This window comes from Oncorhynchus kisutch, unplaced genomic scaffold (genome assembly GCF_002021735.2).
Source record: "Oncorhynchus kisutch isolate 150728-3 unplaced genomic scaffold, Okis_V2 scaffold2024, whole genome shotgun sequence".
Classification (NCBI taxonomy): domain Eukaryota; kingdom Metazoa; phylum Chordata; class Actinopteri; order Salmoniformes; family Salmonidae; genus Oncorhynchus; species Oncorhynchus kisutch.
In genome coordinates this window covers 19,708-38,364 of record NW_022263969.1, presented here as the reverse complement: position 1 = coordinate 38,364, position 18,657 = coordinate 19,708, and the positions used below count along the sequence as shown (strand labels likewise).

The 18,657-nt window shown below is 42.5% G+C and overlaps 19 non-coding genes across 19 annotated transcripts; all 19 read left to right on the top strand.

Annotated features, from left to right (window-relative positions):
- The first annotated feature begins 441 nt into the window (after nt 1-441).
- Nucleotides 442-522, top strand: trnal-aag (transfer RNA leucine (anticodon AAG)). The gene has a single exon. It is a non-coding gene; the product is annotated as a tRNA-Leu (tRNA).
- A 3,117-nt stretch (nt 523-3,639) lies between these two features.
- On the top strand, nt 3,640-3,721 carry trnal-uag (transfer RNA leucine (anticodon UAG)). The gene has a single exon. It is a non-coding gene; the product is annotated as a tRNA-Leu (tRNA).
- Nucleotides 3,722-5,260: 1,539 nt separating this feature from the next.
- On the top strand, nt 5,261-5,342 carry trnal-uag (transfer RNA leucine (anticodon UAG)). Its single transcript has one exon. It is a non-coding gene; the product is annotated as a tRNA-Leu (tRNA).
- A 735-nt stretch (nt 5,343-6,077) lies between these two features.
- On the top strand, nt 6,078-6,159 carry trnal-uag (transfer RNA leucine (anticodon UAG)). The gene has a single exon. It is a non-coding gene; the product is annotated as a tRNA-Leu (tRNA).
- Nucleotides 6,160-6,893: 734 nt separating this feature from the next.
- On the top strand, nt 6,894-6,975 carry trnal-uag (transfer RNA leucine (anticodon UAG)). The gene has a single exon. It is a non-coding gene; the product is annotated as a tRNA-Leu (tRNA).
- Nucleotides 6,976-7,716: 741 nt separating this feature from the next.
- Nucleotides 7,717-7,798, top strand: trnal-uag (transfer RNA leucine (anticodon UAG)). The gene has a single exon. It is a non-coding gene; the product is annotated as a tRNA-Leu (tRNA).
- Nucleotides 7,799-8,533: 735 nt separating this feature from the next.
- Nucleotides 8,534-8,615, top strand: trnal-uag (transfer RNA leucine (anticodon UAG)). The gene has a single exon. It is a non-coding gene; the product is annotated as a tRNA-Leu (tRNA).
- A 735-nt stretch (nt 8,616-9,350) lies between these two features.
- Nucleotides 9,351-9,432, top strand: trnal-uag (transfer RNA leucine (anticodon UAG)). Its single transcript has one exon. It is a non-coding gene; the product is annotated as a tRNA-Leu (tRNA).
- A 735-nt stretch (nt 9,433-10,167) lies between these two features.
- trnal-uag (transfer RNA leucine (anticodon UAG)) lies at nt 10,168-10,249 on the top strand. The gene has a single exon. It is a non-coding gene; the product is annotated as a tRNA-Leu (tRNA).
- Nucleotides 10,250-10,984: 735 nt separating this feature from the next.
- trnal-uag (transfer RNA leucine (anticodon UAG)) lies at nt 10,985-11,066 on the top strand. The gene has a single exon. It is a non-coding gene; the product is annotated as a tRNA-Leu (tRNA).
- Nucleotides 11,067-11,801: 735 nt separating this feature from the next.
- Nucleotides 11,802-11,883, top strand: trnal-uag (transfer RNA leucine (anticodon UAG)). The gene has a single exon. It is a non-coding gene; the product is annotated as a tRNA-Leu (tRNA).
- A 735-nt stretch (nt 11,884-12,618) lies between these two features.
- Nucleotides 12,619-12,700, top strand: trnal-uag (transfer RNA leucine (anticodon UAG)). The gene has a single exon. It is a non-coding gene; the product is annotated as a tRNA-Leu (tRNA).
- A 735-nt stretch (nt 12,701-13,435) lies between these two features.
- trnal-uag (transfer RNA leucine (anticodon UAG)) lies at nt 13,436-13,517 on the top strand. Its single transcript has one exon. It is a non-coding gene; the product is annotated as a tRNA-Leu (tRNA).
- A 735-nt stretch (nt 13,518-14,252) lies between these two features.
- Nucleotides 14,253-14,334, top strand: trnal-uag (transfer RNA leucine (anticodon UAG)). The gene has a single exon. It is a non-coding gene; the product is annotated as a tRNA-Leu (tRNA).
- Nucleotides 14,335-15,068: 734 nt separating this feature from the next.
- Nucleotides 15,069-15,150, top strand: trnal-uag (transfer RNA leucine (anticodon UAG)). The gene has a single exon. It is a non-coding gene; the product is annotated as a tRNA-Leu (tRNA).
- Nucleotides 15,151-15,885: 735 nt separating this feature from the next.
- On the top strand, nt 15,886-15,967 carry trnal-uag (transfer RNA leucine (anticodon UAG)). The gene has a single exon. It is a non-coding gene; the product is annotated as a tRNA-Leu (tRNA).
- Nucleotides 15,968-16,702: 735 nt separating this feature from the next.
- trnal-uag (transfer RNA leucine (anticodon UAG)) lies at nt 16,703-16,784 on the top strand. The gene has a single exon. It is a non-coding gene; the product is annotated as a tRNA-Leu (tRNA).
- A 735-nt stretch (nt 16,785-17,519) lies between these two features.
- On the top strand, nt 17,520-17,601 carry trnal-uag (transfer RNA leucine (anticodon UAG)). The gene has a single exon. It is a non-coding gene; the product is annotated as a tRNA-Leu (tRNA).
- A 736-nt stretch (nt 17,602-18,337) lies between these two features.
- On the top strand, nt 18,338-18,419 carry trnal-uag (transfer RNA leucine (anticodon UAG)). The gene has a single exon. It is a non-coding gene; the product is annotated as a tRNA-Leu (tRNA).
- The last annotated feature ends 238 nt before the right edge of the window (nt 18,420-18,657 follow it).

The window sequence follows — 18,657 nt, the reverse complement described above, 5'->3', positions numbered from 1 at the left end:
ATGGGTACTGTGGCCGAGCTGTCCAGAGAACTGGATTTAAGGACCCAGTCTTTTGGAGTGTCGTTCAAAGTCCACCGCTGCAACTTTTTTCTCAACAGAAAACTGTAATGGTAATTTCAAAAAGCCACCAAGGACACCGGACAAATAAGGGAATCCTGCCTTAACCCTAATTCCCACGTCTGTTATTGCAATTATCTGCTGTGTTTTTTCTAATTCAATCTGCTTCAGACATAAAGCAGAACTAATTCTAAGTTTATACGATGGAAGAAAAGCAACATCAGATAATTAGAGTTTTAAAAAGAGAATCAAAAAGATGAAGGACGCAAGAGCAACATGAGATACATAAAGATTTTAAAGAAGAAAATGAAAAAGAAGACTAAATAAAGGGAGTGCAGACGCTCTAGGTAACTGACGAGAAAGTGTGAAAATCTTCCAGATCTGGGTAGTGTGGCCGAGCGGTCTAAGGCGCTGGATTAAGGCTCCAGTCTCTAAGGAGGCGTGGTTCAAATCCCACCACTGCCATCTTTTTTGAGTTTCTTTTGCGCAAGCGATCACATGTTCTGCTTTATTTCAGGCTTTTTCTTTCATGTCGCCCATGCAAGGGAGAAAAGAAGCAATGTGTGTGTCACCGATGGGGTTCCAACTCAATGTGTAGTCCTCCTTGCCCTACCAACCACCAGCCACCAGTCCTGTGCCCCCACGTGGCAGTTGCACCTCCTACCGGTGGTTGTTCATGTCAATCCTTGATTGGAAAAAAGGAAAGTTGTGATGTCTGTGCGACGACCAGCAGTCCATTTTAACAAGTGGGTACTGTGGCCGAGCTATCCAGAGAACTGGATTTAAGGACCCAGTCTTTTGGAGGTGTCGGTTCAAAGTCCACCTCTGCAACTTTTTCTCAACAGAAAACTGTAATGTAATTTCAAAAAGGCCACCAAGACACCGGACAAATAAAGGGAATCCAGCCTTTACCCAATCCCACGTCTGTTATTGCAATTATCTGCCGTGTTTTTCTAATTCAATCTGCTTCAGACATAAAGCAGAAACTAATTCTAAGTTTATACGATGGAAGAAAGAGCAACATCAGATAAATTAAGATTTTAAAAAGAGAATCAAAAAAAGATGAGGACGCAAGAGCACATGAGATACATAAAGATTTTAAAGAAGAAAATGAAAAAGAAGACTTAATACAAGGGAGTGCAGACGCTCTAGGTAACTGACGAGAAAGTGTGAATATCTTTCGCAGAGCTGGGTAGTGTGGCCGAGCGTCTAAGGCGGGATTTAGGCTCCAGTCTCTAAGGGCGTGGGTTCAAATCCCACCACTGCCATCTTTATTGAGTTTCTTGAGCAAGCTATCACATTTCTGCTTTATTTCAGTCTTTTTTACTTTCATGTCGCCCATGCAAGGGAGAAAAGAAGCAATGTTGTGTGTCACGGATGGGGTTCCAACTCAATAGTGTAGTCCATTGCCTAACCAACCAGCCACCAAGTCCTGTGCTCTCACGGTGGCAGTTGCACCTCCTACCGGTGGTTGTTCATGTCAAATCCTTGATTGAAAAAAGGAAGTTGTGATGGTCTGTGCGACGACCAAGCAGTCCATTTTAACATGGGTACTGTGGTCGAGCTATCCAGAGAACTGGATTTAAAGGACCCAGTCTTTTGGAGGTGTCGGTTCAAAGTCCACCGCTGCAACTTTTTCGCAACAGAAAACTGTAATGTAATTTCAAAAAGGCCACCAAGGACACCGGACAAATAAAGGGAATCCAGCCTTTACCCTAATTCCCACGTCTGTTATTGCAATTATCTGCTGTGTTTTTCTAATTCAATCTGCTTCAGACATAAAAGCAGAAACTAATTCTAAGTTTATATGATGGAAGAAGAGCAACATCAGATAAATTAAGATTTTTAAAAAGAGAATCAAAAAAAGATGAAGGACATAGCATAATTAAAGAATAAATGAAAAGAAGACTATAATACAAGGGAGTGCAGACGCTCTAGGTAACTGACGAGAAAGTGTGAATATTTTCCAGATCTGGGTAGTGTGGCCGAGCGGTCTAAGGCGCTGGATTAGGCTCCAGTCTCTAAGGAGGCGTGGGTTCAAATCCCACCACTGCCATCTTTTTTGAGTTTGTTTGAGCAAGCTATCACATGTCTGCTTTATTTCAGGGTTTTTACGTTCATGTCGCCCATGCAAGGGAGAAAGAAGCAATGTTGTGTGTCCCGGATGGTTTTCCAACTCAATAGTGTAGTCCATTGCCTAACCAACCAGCCCCACCAAGTCCTGTGCTCCCCGGTGGCAGTTGCACCTCCTACCGGTGGTTGTTCATGTCAAATCCTTGATTGGAAAAAGGAAAGTTGTGATGGTCTGTGCGACGACCAAGCAGTCCATTTTAACAGTGGGTACTGTGGTCGAGCTATCCAGAGAACTGGATTAAAGGACCCAGTCTTTTGAGGTGTCGGTTCAAAGTCCACCTCTGCAACTTTTTCTCAACAGAAAACTGTAATGTAATTTCAAAAAGGCCACCAAGGACACCGGACAAATAAAGGGAATCCTGCCTTTACCCTAATCCCACGTCTGTTATTGCAATTATCTGCGGTTTTTTCTAATTCAATCTGCTTCAGACATAAAAGCAGAAACTAATTCTAAGTTTATACGATGGAAGAAAGAGCAACATCAGATAAATTAAGATTTTTAAAAAGAGAATCAAAAAAATGAAAGGACGCAAGAGCAACATGAGATACATAAAGATTTTAAAGAAGAAAATGAAAAAGAAGACTAAAATACAAGGAGTGCAGACGCTCTAGGTAACTGACGAGAAAGTGTGAAAATCTTTCCAGATCTGGGTAGTGTGGCCGAGCGGTCTAAGGCGCTGGATTTAGGCTCCAGTCTCTAAGGAGGCGTGGTTTAAATCCCACCACTGCCATTGTTTTTTGAGCAAGCTATCACATGTTCTGCTTTATTTCAGGGCTTTTTACTTTCATGTCGCCCATGCAAGGGAGAAAGAAGCAATGTTGTGTGTCCCGGATGGGGTTCCAACTCAATAGTGTAGTCCATTGCCCTAACCAACCAGCCACCAAGTCCTGTGCTCTCACGGTGGCAGTTGCACCTCCTACCGGTGGTTGTTCATGTCAAATCCTTGATGGAAAAAAGGAAAGTTGTGATGGTCTGTGCGACGACCAAGCAGTCCATTTTAACAGTGGGTACTGTGGTCGAGCTATCCAGAGAACTGGATTAAAGGACCCAGTCTTTTGGAGGTGTCGGTTCAAAGTCCACCTCTGCAACTTTTTCGCAACAGAAAACTGTAATGTAATTTCAAAAAGGCCACCAAGGACACCGGACAAATAAAGGGAATCCTGCCTTTACCCTAATTCCCACGTCTGTTATTGCAATTATCTGCTGTGTTTTTCTAATTCAATCTGCTTCAGACATAAAAGCAGAAACTAATTCTAAGTTTATACGATGGAAGAAAGAGCAACATCAGATAAATTAAGATTTTTAAAAAGAGAATCAAAAAGATGAAGGACGCAAGAGCAACATGAGATACATAAAGATTTAAAAAGAAAATGAAAAAGAAGACTATATACAAGGGAGTGCAGACGCTCTAGGTAACTGACGAGAAAGTGAAAATCTTTCCAGATCTGGGTAGTGTGGCCGAGCGGTCTAAGGCGCTGGATTTAGGCTCCAGTCTCTAAGGAGGCGTGGGTTCAAATCCCACCACTGCCATCTTTTTTGAGTTTCTTTGAGCAAGCTATCACATGTTCTGCTTTATTTCAGGCTTTTATTTCATGTCGCCCATGCAAGGAGAGAAAAGAAGCAATGTTGTGTGTCCGGATGGGGTTCCAACTCAATAGTGTAGTCCATGCCCTAACCAACCAGCCACCAAGTCCTGTGCTCTCACGCGTGGCAGTTGCACCTCCTACCGGTGGTTGTTCATGTCAAATCCTTGATTGGAAAAAAGGAAAGTTGTGATGGTCTGTGCGACGACCAAGCAGTCCATTTAAACATGGGTACTGTGGTCGAGCTATCCAGAGAACTGGATTAAAGGACCCAGTCTTTGGAGGTGTCGGTTCAAAGTCCACCTCTGCAACTTTTTCGCAACAGAAAACTGTAATGTAATTTCAAAAAGGCCACCAAGGACACCGGACAAATAAAGGGAATCCCCCTTTACCCTAATTCCCACGTCTGTTATTGCAATTATCTGCTGTGTTTTTCTAATTCAATCTGCTTCAGACATAAAAGCAGAAACTAATTCTAAGTTTATATGATGGAAGAAAGAGCAACATCAGATAATTAAGATTTTTAAAAAGAGAATCAAAAAAGATGAAGGACGCAAGAGCAACATGAGGATACATAAAGATTTAAGAAGAAAAATGACAAGAAGACTATAATACTAGGGAGTGCAGACGCTCTAGGTAACTGACGAGAAAGTGTGAAAATCTTTCCAGATCTGGTAGTGTGGCCGAGCGGTCTACGGCTCTGGATTTAGGCTCCAGTCTCTAAGGAGGCGTGGGTTCAATCCCCCAACTGCCATTGTTTTTGAGTTCTTTGAGCAGCTATGACATGTTTCTGCTTTATTTCAGGCTTTTTACTTTCATGTCGCCCCATGCAAGGAGAAAAGAAGCAATGTTGTGTGTCCTGATGGGGTTCCAACTCAATAGTGTAGTCCATTGGCCCTAACCAACCAGCCACCAGTCCTGTGCTCTCACGGTGGCAGTTGCACCTCCTACCGGTGGTTGTTCATGTCAAATCCTTGATTGGAAAAAAGGAAAGTTGTGATGGTCTGTGCGACGACCAAGCAGTCCATTTTAACAGTGGGTACTGTGGTCGAGCTATCCAGAGAACTGGATTAAAGGACCCAGTCTTTTGGAGGTGTCGGTTCAAAGTCCACCTCTGCAACTTTTTCGCAACAGAAAACTGTAATGTAATTTCAAAAAGGCCACCAAGGACACCGGACAAATAAAGGGAATCCTGCCTTTACCCTAATTCCCACGTCTGTTATTGCAATTATCTGCTGTGTTTTTCTAATTCAATCTGCTTCAGACATAAAAGCAGAAACGAATTCTAAGTTTATACGATGGAAGAAAGAGCAACATCAGATAAATTAAGATTTTTAAAAAGAGAATCAAAAAAAGATGAAGGACGCAAGAGCAACATGAGATACATAAAGATTTTAAAGAAGAAAATGAAAAGAAGACTATAATACAAGGGAGTGCAGACGCTCTAGGTAACTGACGAGAAAGTGTGAAAATCTTTCCAGATCTGGGTAGTGTGGCCGAGCGGTCTAAGGCTCTGGATTTAGGCTCCAGTCTCTAAGGAGGCGTGGGTTCAAATCCCACCACTGCCATTGTTTTTGAGTTTCTTTGAGCAAGCTATCACATGTTCTGCTTTATTTCAGGCTTTTTACTTTCATGTCGCCCATGCAAGGGAGAAAAGAAGCAATGTTGTGTGTCACGGATGGGGTTCCAACTCAATAGTGTAGTCCATTGCCCTAACCAACCAGCCACCAAGTCCTGTGCTCTCACGGTGGCAGTTGCACCTCCTACCGGTGGTTGTTCATGTCAAATCCTTGATTGGAAAAAAGGAAAGTTGTGATGGTCTGTGCGACGACCAAGCAGTCCATTTTAACAGTGGGTACTGTGGTCGAGCTATCCAGAGAACTGGATTAAAGGACCCAGTCTTTTGGAGGTGTCGGTTCAAAGTCCACCTCTGCAACTTTTTCGCAACAGAAAACTGTAATGTAATTTCAAAAAGGCCACCAAGGACACCGGACAAATAAAGGGAATCCTGCCTTTACCCTAATTCCCACGTCTGTTATTGCAATTATCTGCTGTGTTTTTCTAATTCAATCTGCTTCAGACATAAAAGCAGAAACTAATTCTAAGTTTATACGATGGAAGAAAGAGCAACATCAGATAAATTAAGATTTTTAAAAAGAGAATCAAAAAAAGATGAAGGACGCAAGAGCAACATGAGATACATAAAGATTTTAAAGAAGAAAATGAAAAAGAAGACTATAATACAAGGGAGTGCAGACGCTCTAGGTAACTGACGAGAAAGTGTGAAAATCTTTCCAGATCTGGGTAGTGTGGCCGAGCGGTCTAAGGCGCTGGATTTAGGCTCCAGTCTCTAAGGAGGCGTGGGTTCAAATCCCACCACTGCCATTGTTTTGAGTTTCTTTGAGCAAGCTATCACATGTTCTGCTTTATTTCAGGCTTTTTACTTTCATGTCGCCCATGCAAGGGAGAAAAGAAGCAATGTTGTGTGTCACGGATGGGGTTCCAACTCAATAGTGTAGTCCATTGCCCTAACCAACCAGCCACCAAGTCCTGTGCTCTCACGGTGGCAGTTGCACCTCCTACCGGTGGTTGTTCATGTCAAATCCTTGATTGGAAAAAAGGAAAGTTGTGATGGTCTGTGCGACGACCAAGCAGTCCATTTTAACAGTGGGTACTGTGGTCGAGCTATCCAGAGAACTGGATTAAAGGACCCAGTCTTTTGGAGGTGTCGGTTCAAAGTCCACCTCTGCAACTTTTTCGCAACAGAAAACTGTAATGTAATTTCAAAAAGGCCACCAAGGACACCGGACAAATAAAGGGAATCCTGCCTTTACCCTAATTCCCACGTCTGTTATTGCAATTATCTGCTGTGTTTTTCTAATTCAATCTGCTTCAGACATAAAAGCAGAAACTAATTCTAAGTTTATACGATGGAAGAAAGAGCAACATCAGATAAATTAAGATTTTTAAAAAGAGAATCAAAAAAAGATGAAGGACGCAAGAGCAACATGAGATACATAAAGATTTTAAAGAAGAAAATGAAAAAGAAGACTATAATACAAGGGAGTGCAGACGCTCTAGGTAACTGACGAGAAAGTGTGAAAATCTTTCCAGATCTGGGTAGTGTGGCCGAGCGGTCTAAGGCGCTGGATTTAGGCTCCAGTCTCTAAGGAGGTGTGGGTTCAAATCCCACCACTGCCATCTTTATTGAGTTTCTTTGAGCAAGCTATCACATGTTCTGCTTTATTTCAGGGATTTTACTTTCATGTCGCCCATGCAAGGGAGAAAAGAAGCAATGTTGTGTGTCCCGGATGGGGTTCCAACTCAATAGTGTGACTGTAGTCCATTGCCCTAACCAACCAGCCACCAAGTCCTGTGCTCTCACGGTGGCAGTTGCACCTCCTACCGGTGGTTGTTCATGTCAAATCCTTGATTGGAAAAAAGGAAAGTTGTGATGGTCTGTGCGACGACCAAGCAGTCCATTTTAACAGTGGGTACTGTGGTCGAGCTATCCAGAGAACTGGATTAAAGGACCCAGTCTTTTGGAGGTGTCGGTTCAAAGTCCACCTCTGCAACTTTTTCGCAACAGAAAACTGTAATGTAATTTCAAAAAGGCCACCAAGGACACCGGACAAATAAAGGGAATCCTGCCTTTACCCTAATTCCCACGTCTGTTATTGCAATTATCTGCTGTGTTTTTCTAATTCAATCTGCTTCAGACATAAAAGCAGAAACTAATTCTAAGTTTAGATGATGGAAGAAAGAGCAACATCAGATAAATTAAGATTTTTAAAAAGAGAATCAAAAAAAGATGAAGGACGCAAGAGCAACATGAGATACATAAAGATTTTAAAGAAGAAAATGAAAAAGAAGACTATAATACAAGGGAGTGCAGACGCTCTAGGTAACTGACGAGAAAGTGTGAAAATCTTTCCAGATCTGGGTAGTGTGGCCGAGCGGTCTAAGGCGCTGGATTTAGGCTCCAGTCTCTAAGGAGGCGTGGGTTCAAATCCCACCACTGCCATTGTTTTTGAGTTTCTTTGAGCAAGCTATCACATGTTCTGCTTTATTTCAGGCTTTTTACTTTCATGTCGCCCATGCAAGGGAGAAAAGAAGCAATGTTGTGTGTCACGGATGGGGTTCCAACTCAATAGTGTAGTCCATTGCCCTAACCAACCAGCCACCAAGTCCTGTGCTCTCACGGTGGCAGTTGCACCTCCTACCGGTGGTTGTTCATGTCAAATCCTTGATTGGAAAAAAGGAAAGTTGTGATGGTCTGTGCGACGACCAAGCAGTCCATTTTAACAGTGGGTACTGTGGTCGAGCTATCCAGAGAACTGGATTAAAGGACCCAGTCTTTTGGAGGTGTCGGTTCAAAGTCCACCTCTGCAACTTTTTCGCAACAGAAAACTGTAATGTAATTTCAAAAAGGCCACCAAGGACACCGGACAAATAAAGGGAATCCTGCCTTTACCCTAATTCCCACGTCTGTTATTGCAATTATCTGCTGTGTTTTTCTAATTCAATCTGCTTCAGACATAAAAGCAGAAACTAATTCTAAGTTTATATGATGGAAGAAAGAGAAACATCAGATAAATTAAGATTTTTAAAAAGAGAATCAAAAAAAGATGAAGGACGCAAGAGCAACATGAGATACATAAAGATTTTAAAGAAGAAAATGAAAAAGAGGACTATAATACAAGGGAGTGCAGACGCTCTAGGTAACTGACGAGAAAGTGTGAAAATCTTTCCAGATCTGGGTAGTGTGGCCGAGCGGTCTAAGGCGCTGGATTTAGGCTCCAGTCTCTAAGGAGGCGTGGGTTCAAATCCCACCACTGCCATTGTTTTTGAGTTTCTTTGAGCAAGCTATCACATGTTCTGCTTTATTTCAGGCTTTTTACTTTCATGTCGCCCATGCAAGGGAGAAAAGAAGCAATGTTGTGTGTCACGGATGGGGTTCCAACTCAATAGTGTAGTCCATTGCCCTAACCAACCAGCCACCAAGTCCTGTGCTCTCACGGTGGCAGTTGCACCTCCTACCGGTGGTTGTTCATGTCAAATCCTTGATTGGAAAAAAGGAAAGTTGTGATGGTCTGTGCGACGACCAAGCAGTCCATTTTAACAGTGGGTACTGTGGTCGAGCTATCCAGAGAACTGGATTAAAGGACCCAGTCTTTTGGAGGTGTCGGTTCAAAGTCCACCTCTGCAACTTTTTCGCAACAGAAAACTGTAATGTAATTTCAAAAAGGCCACCAAGGACACCGGACAAATAAAGGGAATCCTGCCTTTACCCTAATTCCCACGTCTGTTATTGCAATTATCTGCTGTGTTTTTCTAATTCAATCTGCTTCAGACATAAAAGCAGAAACTAATTCTAAGTTTATACGATGGAAGAAAGAGAAACATCAGATAAATTAAGATTTTTAAAAAGAGAATCAAAAAAAGATGAAGGACGCAAGAGCAACATGAGATACATAAAGATTTTAAAGAAGAAAATGAAAAAGAAGACTATAATACAAGGGAGTGCAGACGCTCTAGGTAACTGACGAGAAAGTGTGAAAATCTTTCCAGATCTGGGTAGTGTGGCCGAGCGGTCTAAGGCGCTGGATTTAGGCTCCAGTCTCTAAGGAGGCGTGGGTTCAAATCCCACCACTGCCATTGTTTTTGAGTTTCTTTGAGCAAGCTATCACATGTTCTGCTTTATTTCAGGCTTTTTACTTTCATGTCGCCCATGCAAGGGAGAAAAGAAGCAATGTTGTGTGTCACGGATGGGGTTCCAACTCAATAGTGTAGTCCATTGCCCTAACCAACCAGCCACCAAGTCCTGTGCTCTCACGGTGGCAGTTGCACCTCCTACCGGTGGTTGTTCATGTCAAATCCTTGATTGGAAAAAAGGAAAGTTGTGATGGTCTGTGCGACGACCAAGCAGTCCATTTTAACAGTGGGTACTGTGGTCGAGCTATCCAGAGAACTGGATTAAAGGACCCAGTCTTTTGGAGGTGTCGGTTCAAAGTCCACCTCTGCAACTTTTTCGCAACAGAAAACTGTAATGTAATTTCAAAAAGGCCACCAAGGACACCGGACAAATAAAGGGAATCCTGCCTTTACCCTAATTCCCACGTCTGTTATTGCAATTATCTGCTGTGTTTTTCTAATTCAATCTGCTTCAGACATAAAAGCAGAAACGAATTCTAAGTTTATACGATGGAAGAAAGAGCAACATCAGATAAATTAAGATTTTTAAAAAGAGAATCAAAAAAAGATGAAGGACGCAAGAGCAACATGAGATACATAAAGATTTTAAAGAAGAAAATGAAAAAGAAGACTATAATACAAGGGAGTGCAGACGCTCTAGGTAACTGACGAGAAAGTGTGAAAATCTTTCCAGATCTGGGTAGTGTGGCCGAGCGGTCTAAGGCGCTGGATTTAGGCTCCAGTCTCTAAGGAGGCGTGGGTTCAAATCCCACCACTGCCATTGTTTTTGAGTTTCTTTGAGCAAGCTATCACATGTTCTGCTTTATTTCAGGCTTTTTACTTTCATGTCGCCCATGCAAGGGAGAAAAGAAGCAATGTTGTGTGTCACGGATGGGGTTCCAACTCAATAGTGTAGTCCATTGCCCTAACCAACCAGCCACCAAGTCCTGTGCTCTCACGGTGGCAGTTGCACCTCCTACCGGTGGTTGTTCATGTCAAATCCTTGATTGGAAAAAAGGAAAGTTGTGATGGTCTGTGCGACGACCAAGCAGTCCATTTTAACAGTGGGTACTGTGGTCGAGCTATCCAGAGAACTGGATTAAAGGACCCAGTCTTTTGGAGGTGTCGGTTCAAAGTCCACCTCTGCAACTTTTTCGCAACAGAAAACTGTAATGTAATTTCAAAAAGGCCACCAAGGACACCGGACAAATAAAGGGAATCCTGCCTTTACCCTAATTCCCACGTCTGTTATTGCAATTATCTGCTGTGTTTTTCTAATTCAATCTGCTTCAGACATAAAAGCAGAAACTAATTCTAAGTTTATACGATGGAAGAAAGAGCAACATCAGATAAATTAAGATTTTTAAAAAGAGAATCAAAAAAAGATGAAGGACGCAAGAGCAACATGAGATACATAAAGATTTTAAAGAAGAAAATGAAAAAGAAGACTATAATACAAGGGAGTGCAGACGCTCTAGGTAACTGACGAGAAAGTGTGAAAATCTTTCCAGATCTGGGTAGTGTGGCCGAGCGGTCTAAGGCGCTGGATTTAGGCTCCAGTCTCTAAGGAGGCGTGGGTTCAAATCCCACCACTGCCATTGTTTTTGAGTTTCTTTGAGCAAGCTATCACATGTTCTGCTTTATTTCAGGCTTTTTACTTTCATGTCGCCCATGCAAGGGAGAAAAGAAGCAATGTTGTGTGTCACGGATGGGGTTCCAACTCAATAGTGTAGTCCATTGCCCTAACCAACCAGCCACCAAGTCCTGTGCTCTCACGGTGGCAGTTGCACCTCCTACCGGTGGTTGTTCATGTCAAATCCTTGATTGGAAAAAAGGAAAGTTGTGATGGTCTGTGCGACGACCAAGCAGTCCATTTTAACAGTGGGTACTGTGGTCGAGCTATCCAGAGAACTGGATTAAAGGACCCAGTCTTTTGGAGGTGTCGGTTCAAAGTCCACCTCTGCAACTTTTTCGCAACAGAAAACTGTAATGTAATTTCAAAAAGGCCACCAAGGACACCGGACAAATAAAGGGAATCCTGCCTTTACCCTAATTCCCACGTCTGTTATTGCAATTATCTGCTGTGTTTTTCTAATTCAATCTGCTTCAGACATAAAAGCAGAAACTAATTCTAAGTTTATACGATGGAAGAAAGAGCAACATCAGATAAATTAAGATTTTTAAAAAGAGAATCAAAAAAAGATGAAGGACGCAAGAGCAACATGAGATACATAAAGATTTTAAAGAAGAAAATGAAAAAGAAGACTATAATACAAGGGAGTGCAGACGCTCTAGGTAACTGACGAGAAAGTGTGAAAATCTTTCCAGATCTGGGTAGTGTGGCCGAGCGGTCTAAGGCGCTGGATTTAGGCTCCAGTCTCTAAGGAGGCGTGGGTTCAAATCCCACCACTGCCATTGTTTTTGAGTTTCTTTGAGCAAGCTATCACATGTTCTGCTTTATTTCAGGCTTTTTACTTTCATGTCGCCCATGCAAGGGAGAAAAGAAGCAATGTTGTGTGTCACGGATGGGGTTCCAACTCAATAGTGTAGTCCATTGCCCTAACCAACCAGCCACCAAGTCCTGTGCTCTCACGGTGGCAGTTGCACCTCCTACCGGTGGTTGTTCATGTCAAATCCTTGATTGGAAAAAAGGAAAGTTGTGATGGTCTGTGCGACGACCAAGCAGTCCATTTTAACAGTGGGTACTGTGGTCGAGCTATCCAGAGAACTGGATTAAAGGACCCAGTCTTTTGGAGGTGTCGGTTCAAAGTCCACCTCTGCAACTTTTTCGCAACAGAAAACTGTAATGTAATTTCAAAAAGGCCACCAAGGACACCGGACAAATAAAGGGAATCCTGCCTTTACCCTAATTCCCACGTCTGTTATTGCAATTATCTGCTGTGTTTTTCTAATTCAATCTGCTTCAGACATAAAAGCAGAAACTAATTCTAAGTTTATACGATGGAAGAAAGAGCAACATCAGATAAATTAAGATTTTTAAAAAGAGAATCAAAAAAAGATGAAGGACGCAAGAGCAACATGAGATACATAAAGATTTTAAAGAAGAAAATGAAAAAGAAGACTATAATACAAGGGAGTGCAGACGCTCTAGGTAACTGACGAGAAAGTGTGAAAATCTTTCCAGATCTGGGTAGTGTGGCCGAGCGGTCTAAGGCGCTGGATTTAGGCTCCAGTCTCTAAGGAGGCGTGGGTTCAAATCCCACCACTGCCATTGTTTTTGAGTTTCTTTGAGCAAGCTATCACATGTTCTGCTTTATTTCAGGCTTTTTACTTTCATGTCGCCCATGCAAGGGAGAAAAGAAGCAATGTTGTGTGTCACGGATGGGGTTCCAACTCAATAGTGTAGTCCATTGCCCTAACCAACCAGCCACCAAGTCCTGTGCTCTCACGGTGGCAGTTGCACCTCCTACCGGTGGTTGTTCATGTCAAATCCTTGATTGGAAAAAAGGAAAGTTGTGATGGTCTGTGCGACGACCAAGCAGTCCATTTTAACAGTGGGTACTGTGGTCGAGCTATCCAGAGAACTGGATTAAAGGACCCAGTCTTTTGGAGGTGTCGGTTCAAAGTCCACCTCTGCAACTTTTTCGCAACAGAAAACTGTAATGTAATTTCAAAAAGGCCACCAAGGACACCGGACAAATAAAGGGAATCCTGCCTTTACCCTAATTCCCACGTCTGTTATTGCAATTATCTGCTGTGTTTTTCTAATTCAATCTGCTTCAGACATAAAAGCAGAAACTAATTCTAAGTTTATACGATGGAAGAAAGAGCAACATCAGATAAATTAAGATTTTTAAAAAGAGAATCAAAAAAAGATGAAGGACGCAAGAGCAACATGAGATACATAAAGATTTTAAAGAAGAAAATGAAAAAGAAGACTATAATACAAGGGAGTGCAGACGCTCTAGGTAACTGACGAGAAAGTGTGAAAATCTTTCCAGATCTGGGTAGTGTGGCCGAGCGGTCTAAGGCGCTGGATTTAGGCTCCAGTCTCTAAGGAGGCGTGGGTTCAAATCCCACCACTGCCATTGTTTTTGAGTTTCTTTGAGCAAGCTATCACATGTTCTGCTTTATTTCAGGCTTTTTACTTTCATGTCGCCCATGCAAGGGAGAAAAGAAGCAATGTTGTGTGTCACGGATGGGGTTCCAACTCAATAGTGTAGTCCATTGCCCTAACCAACCAGCCACCAAGTCCTGTGCTCTCACGGTGGCAGTTGCACCTCCTACCGGTGGTTGTTCATGTCAAATCCTTGATTGGAAAAAAGGAAAGTTGTGATGGTCTGTGCGACGACCAAGCAGTCCATTTTAACAGTGGGTACTGTGGTCGAGCTATCCAGAGAACTGGATTAAAGGACCCAGTCTTTTGGAGGTGTCGGTTCAAAGTCCACCTCTGCAACTTTTTCGCAACAGAAAACTGTAATGTAATTTCAAAAAGGCCACCAAGGACACCGGACAAATAAAGGGAATCCTGCCTTTACCCTAATTCCCACGTCTGTTATTGCAATTATCTGCTGTGTTTTTCTAATTCAATCTGCTTCAGACATAAAAGCAGAAACTAATTCTAAGTTTATACGATGGAAGAAAGAGCAACATCAGATAAATTAAGATTTTTAAAAAGAGAATCAAAAAAAGATGAAGGACGCAAGAGCAACATGAGATACATAAAGATTTTAAAGAAGAAAATGAAAAAGAAGACTATAATACAAGGGAGTGCAGACGCTCTAGGTAACTGACGAGAAAGTGTGAAAATCTTTCCAGATCTGGGTAGTGTGGCCGAGCGGTCTAAGGCGCTGGATTTAGGCTCCAGTCTCTAAGGAGGCGTGGGTTCAAATCCCACCACTGCCATTGTTTTTGAGTTTCTTTGAGCAAGCTATCACATGTTCTGCTTTATTTCAGGCTTTTTACTTTCATGTCGCCCATGCAAGGGAGAAAAGAAGCAATGTTGTGTGTCACGGATGGGGTTCCAACTCAATAGTGTAGTCCATTGCCCTAACCAACCAGCCACCAAGTCCTGTGCTCTCACGGTGGCAGTTGCACCTCCTACCGGTGGTTGTTCATGTCAAATCCTTGATTGGAAAAAAGGAAAGTTGTGATGGTCTGTGCGACGACCAAGCAGTCCATTTTAACAGTGGGTACTGTGGTCGAGCTATCCAGAGAACTGGATTAAAGGACCCAGTCTTTTGGAGGTGTCGGTTCAAAGTCCACCTCTGCAACTTTTTCGCAACAGAAAACTGTAATGTAATTTCAAAAAGGCCACCAAGGACACCGGACAAATAAAGGGAATCCTGCCTTTACCCTAATTCCCACGTCTGTTATTGCAATTATCTGCTGTGTTTTTCTAATTCAATCTGCTTCAGACATAAAAGCAGAAACTAATTCTAAGTTTATACGATGGAAGAAAGAGCAACATCAGATAAATTAAGATTTTTAAAAAGAGAATCAAAAAAGATGAAGGACGCAAGAGCAACATGAGATACATAAAGATTTTAAAGAAGAAAATGAAAAAGAAGACTATAATACAAGGGAGTGCAGACGCTCTAGGTAACTGACGAGAAAGTGTGAAAATCTTTCCAGATCTGGGTAGTGTGGCCGAGCGGTCTAAGGCGCTGGATTTAGGCTCCAGTCTCTAAGGAGGCGTGGGTTCAAATCCCACCACTGCCATTGTTTTTGAGTTTCTTTGAGCAAGCTATCACATGTTCTGCTTTATTTCAGGCTTTTTACTTTCATGTCGCCCATGCAAGGGAGAAAAGAAGCAATGTTGTGTGTCACGGATGGGGTTCCAACTCAATAGTGTAGTCCATTGCCCTAACCAACCAGCCACCAAGTCCTGTGCTCTCACGGTGGCAGTTGCACCTCCTACCGGTGGTTGTTCATGTCAAATCCTTGATTGGAAAAAAGGAAAGTTGTGATGGTCTGTGCGACGACCAAGCAGTCCATTTTAACAGTGGGTACTGTGGTCGAGCTATCCAGAGAACTGGATTAAAGGACCCAGTCTTTTGGAGGTGTCGGTTCAAAGTCCACCTCTGCAACTTTTTCGCAACAGAAAACTGTAATGTAATTTCAAAAAGGCCACCAAGGACACCGGACAAATAAAGGGAATCCTGCCTTTACCCTAATTCCCACGTCTGTTATTGCAATTATCTGCTGTGTTTTTCTAATTCAATCTGCTTCAGACATAAAAGCAGAAACTAATTCTAAGTTTATACGATGGAAGAAAGAGCAACATCAGATAAATTAAGATTTTTAAAAAGAGAATCAAAAAAAGATGAAGGACGCAAGAGCAACATGAGATACATAAAGATTTTAAAGAAGAAAATGAAAAAGAAGACTATAATACAAGGGAGTGCAGACGCTCTAGGTAACTGACGAGAAAGTGTGAAAATCTTTCCAGATCTGGGTAGTGTGGCCGAGCGGTCTAAGGCGCTGGATTTAGGCTCCAGTCTCTAAGGAGGCGTGGGTTCAAATCCCACCACTGCCATTGTTTTTGAGTTTCTTTGAGCAAGCTATCACATGTTCTGCTTTATTTCAGGCTTTTTACTTTCATGTCGCCCATGCAAGGGAGAAAAGAAGCAATGTTGTGTGTCACGGATGGGGTTCCAACTCAATAGTGTAGTCCATTGCCCTAACCAACCAGCCACCAAGTCCTGTGCTCTCACGGTGGCAGTTGCACCTCCTACCGGTGGTTGTTCATGTCAAATCCTTGATTGGAAAAAAGGAAAGTTGTGATGGTCTGTGCGACGACCAAGCAGTCCATTTTAACAGTGGGTACTGTGGTCGAGCTATCCAGAGAACTGGATTAAAGGACCCAGTCTTTTGGAGGTGTCGGTTCAAAGTCCACCTCTGCAACTTTTTCGCAACAGAAAACTGTAATGTAATTTCAAAAAGGCCACCAAGGACACCGGACAAATAAAGGGAATCCTGCCTTTACCCTAATTCCCACGTCTGTTATTGCAATTATCTGCTGTGTTTTTCTAATTCAATCTGCTTCAGACATAAAAGCAGAAACTAATTCTAAGTTTATACGATGGAAGAAAGAGCAACATCAGATAAATTAAGATTTTTAAAAAGAGAATCAAAAAAAGATGAAGGACGCAAGACCAACATGAGATACATAAAGATTTTAAAGAAGAAAATGAAAAAGAAGACTATAATACAAGGGAGTGCAGACGCTCTAGGTAACTGACGAGAAAGTGTGAAAATCTTTCCAGATCTGGGTAGTGTGGCCGAGCGGTCTAAGGCGCTGGATTTAGGCTCCAGTCTCTAAGGAGGCGTGGGTTCAAATCCCACCACTGCCATTGTTTTTGAGTTTCTTTGAGCAAGCTATCACATGTTCTGCTTTATTTCAGGCTTTTTACTTTCATGTCGCCCATGCAAGGGAGAAAAGAAGCAATGTTGTGTGTCACGGATGGGGTTCCAACTCAATAGTGTAGTCCATTGCCCTAACCAACCAGCCACCAAGTCCTGTGCTCTCACGGTGGCAGTTGCACCTCCTACCGGTGGTTGTTCATGTCAAATCCTTGATTGGAAAAAAGGAAAGTTGTGATGGTCTGTGCGACGACCAAGCAGTCCATTTTAACAGTGGGTACTGTGGTCGAGCTATCCAGAGAACTGGATTAAAGGACCCAGTCTTTTGGAGGTGTCGGTTCAAAGTCCACCTCTGCAACTTTTTCGCAACAGAAAACTGTAATGTAATTTCAAAAAGGCCACCAAGGACACCGGACAAATAAAGGGAATCCTGCCTTTACCCTAATTCCCACGTCTGTTATTGCAATTATCTGCTGTGTTTTTCTAATTCAATCTGCTTCAGACATAAAAGCAGAAACTAATTCTAAGTTTATACGATGGAAGAAAGAGCAACATCAGATAAATTAAGATTTTTAAAAAGAGAATCAAAAAAAGATGAAGGACGCAAGAGCAACATGAGATACATAAAGATTTTAAAGAAGAAAATGAAAAAGAAGACTATAATACAAGGGAGTGCAGACGCTCTAGGTAACTGACGAGAAAGTGTGAAAATCTTTCCAGATCTGGGTAGTGTGGCCGAGCGGTCTAAGGCGCTGGATTTAGGCTCCAGTCTCTAAGGAGGCGTGGGTTCAAATCCCACCACTGCCATTGTTTTTGAGTTTCTTTGAGCAAGCTATCACATGTTCTGCTTTATTTCAGGCTTTTTACTTTCATGTCGCCCATGCAAGGGAGAAAAGAAGCAATGTTGTGTGTCACGGATGGGGTTCCAACTCAATAGTGTAGTCCATTGCCCTAACCAACCAGCCACCAAGTCCTGTGCTCTCACGGTGGCAGTTGCACCTCCTACCGGTGGTTGTTCATGTCAAATCCTTGATTGGAAAAAAGGAAAGTTGTGATGGTCTGTGCGACGACCAAGCAGTCCATTTTAACAGTGGGTACTGTGGTCGAGCTATCCAGAGAACTGGATTAAAGGACCCAGTCTTTTGGAGGTGTCGGTTCAAAGTCCACCTCTGCAACTTTTTCGCAACAGAAAACTGTAATGTAATTTCAAAAAGGCCACCAAGGACACCGGACAAATAAAGGGAATCCTGCCTTTACCCTAATTCCCACGTCTGTTATTGCAATTATCTGCTGTGTTTTTCTAATTCAATCTGCTTCAGACATAAAAGCAGAAACTAATTCTAAGTTTATACGATGGAAGAAAGAGCAACATCAGATAAATTAAGATTTTTAAAAAGAGAATCAAAAAAAGATGAAGGACGCAAGAGCCAACATGAGATACATAAAGATTTTAAAGAAGAAAATGAAAAAGAAGACTATAATACAAGGGAGTGCAGACGCTCTAGGTAACTGACGAGAAAGTGTGAAAATCTTTCCAGATCTGGGTAGTGTGGCCGAGCGGTCTAAGGCGCTGGATTTAGGCTCCAGTCTCTAAGGAGGCGTGGGTTCAAATCCCACCACTGCCATTGTTTTTGAGTTTCTTTGAGCAAGCTATCACATGTTCTGCTTTATTTCAGGCTTTTTACTTTCATGTCGCCCATGCAAGGGAGAAAAGAAGCAATGTTGTGTGTCACGGATGGGGTTCCAACTCAATAGTGTAGTCCATTGCCCTAACCAACCAGCCACCAAGTCCTGTGCTCTCACGGTGGCAGTTGCACCTCCTACCGGTGGTTGTTCATGTCAAATCCTTGATTGGAAAAAAGG